Source organism: Dipodomys spectabilis, unplaced genomic scaffold (assembly GCF_019054845.1).
Source record: "Dipodomys spectabilis isolate Male_0828 unplaced genomic scaffold, ASM1905484v1 ptg001124l, whole genome shotgun sequence".
NCBI lineage: Eukaryota > Metazoa > Chordata > Mammalia > Rodentia > Heteromyidae > Dipodomys > Dipodomys spectabilis.
The window spans coordinates 4378-7036 of NW_024871801.1; the positions used below are offsets into that span (position 1 = coordinate 4378).

At 32.3% G+C, this 2659-nt stretch overlaps 1 pseudogene; it reads right to left on the reverse strand.

Moving 5' to 3' along the window:
* Positions 1 to 1524: 1524 nt before the first annotated feature.
* LOC122102965 lies at positions 1525 to 1621 on the reverse strand (annotated as a pseudogene).
* Positions 1622 to 2659: the final 1038 nt, after the last annotated feature.

Here is a 2659-nt window from a genome sequence, read left to right on the forward strand (position 1 = left end):
CTGCACATGAGGACACCACTGGTCTTCATTTTCAGTCTATACCTTTGAATATGGAGGAAAACCTTTCCTCTGCTCTCTATCAATTCCCTACTCTCCAGTTAGTATAATTTCGAAGAGTAAAAATGGAAAAAGAGAAAAAATATCATGGTGAAATAACAGATGTAGAAATTTCACTGGATTTTTCTGACCAGTTCAACCAACGTGAACTATTGGGGAATACATGTGTACCTCATTCCCACTGGTACTCAAGGTCTCTGGTTAGGCAATTCTGATGTAGACAAGGAAAAAAATGAAAAAGTGAGGAATGGTAACATTTGCAAAAAAAAATGGAGAAGTATTCAAGCAAATTTTTGTTTGGGCTGCTGAAAATAATTGGCTTACTACAGTACAGAGACTACTTTCCAAAAAGAACACTCATGTGAATACTACGGATGATGATGAGTATACCTCTCTTCATCAGGAAGCCTACAGTGGACACTTTGACATTGTCCATGAATTGGTGGCTCAAGGCAGATATTCATGCAATAACTGTGAATGGCTGGGCACCCCTGCACAGTGCTTATATGTGGAATAATACCAGAGTGGCTTCTTTCTTAGTTCATCATGATGCAGATACCACTGCCCAAACTAAAGTCCTCTTGACCCCCTTGCATCTTGCTGGTTGAAATAGAAATAGCAAAGATATGCTGGATCTCCTTCTATTGAAGCATTATATGAAACCAGGTCTGAAGAACTTGGAAGAAGCTGCATTTGATATTGCCAAAAGGATAAATATGTATCACTACCTCTTTGAAGTTGTGGAAGGCTTTAAAAATTGTTCTCCTAAGTAATAATGGTTTGGTTAAGTTTCTGAAATTTTAAAAATGCCAATCCATCTTTGTGTCCGTACAAAATATTTTCACAATACAAAGCAACGGCAATATCTTACTTTAAAAATTCATGGATTCCATCGTATTTTTCAAGTGAATTGCCTGACGTTGATGTCAAAATATATTCAAGATTTGTTTGTATACATCTATAATGATTTCTGCCGAGTTTGTGATTTTTTTAAATCAGAAATCATTTTAACTTATCTGTTGAAATGAGTAGTACAGAAACTAAAGATATTTCTGGTGCTTGTCTGAAAAAAGTATATTTTAAAATAATCTGTATTTTGTTTGTACAATGTCCAAAATGTATTTCATTTGTTCCTGGATATAATACTTTGAATTCTACATTGTTTTATGATATATCGGTTCATTATTAAATGTGTTATTTCAGATAGCATTCCATATAGAAACAGATTAAGATTCCTTTTTATCCTAGGCCTATATAGTATTTTATTTCTTTGGGATAAAATGACAATGATATCTAATTTGAGAAGTTTTGTAAAGATTATGCTATGTAAAGGCCTTTCTAAGTTGAGGATTTAGTACACTGATGTCAAACTAACTTTCAGATCAATGAATTACATTTATTGTTACATTTGCATTTGTGTAATCAATTTTTTAATAGCTGTTTTTAATTTCTTGCATCTGAAGAATGAAAAATATGGAATACTTCACACATTTTCATATCATGCTTGTGCAAGTGCCATGTTAATCTCTATATTGTAATTTGGGTAAAAGGGCTGCTGAAGCATGTAGTATCCTGTAAATTTAAGTAGTTAAAGATGCAGTCTTTATACAGGCATATATCCTTGATTAACTCTTTGTAACTAGGAAACCTTATTGTTCCTAAAAATGCTATTGATCTTAGTTCTCTAAAATTCTGTGTATATTGGAAAAAAAACTTATATTGTTTGGTCGATTGCTCACATTTGCAATTTTTTTGTCAATGACTATTTTAAATATTTTTCATTTTAAATTTGATCATACTTTGAAGCCTTTATAGTTAGGTCCAAAGGTGATCCTTTTCAAGTACTTATTTATCAACTGAGTTAGCTTTGTGGAGCTAATGGATTCAAATTAAGTCTTGCTTAAGAGCTACTTGTAAACTTCTGCAGCTTAAAAGTTCCTAAATGAGGTCTTACTGGCACAAATGTCTACCTGACCCTTTACTATTCTTCCATGTAGCAACAGTCCAATCAGAATATCTTACCCTGACAGCCTAGATTTTCTTATTGGAACAAAACTAATCTTAGTTAAAAGAGATCATAGAGAGATGAACAGTTAAGATAGAATCGTTTAGACTAGAAGGTATTTTATCAAAAAATAATTGTTTTTATACCTAACATTTCAAAAGTGGCTAAAGCCAAAAAGGTGAAAAAATTTTCACATGCATGATTACTACTAATGTCCTGGCTAGTCTACCATCCAACCAGGAAGGAATTTACACTACTGCCTTTCATTCACCAAATATTTTCATAGTTACAAGAGAAATCTATATGTTTCTCCTCCATATTAGGCCTTAAATTGGTAATGTTTTAATCACAGTGTTTGCTCTTGCCTCTAGGCTGTAAATCTACAAATGGTAAAGCTTTAGGTCCAACTCTACCAAACACTGAGGTAGAAATAATGGAATAATACATTAAAACACAGTTGCCTTTGATACCCTAACCATAACAAAACATTGCAAAACATGTGCCTTTTTCTTATATTATATATAGTTATATATTTTATATTTATAAATGCTGATATTTTATTTCACACATTGAAACTTACTAGAATTAATTGATAAT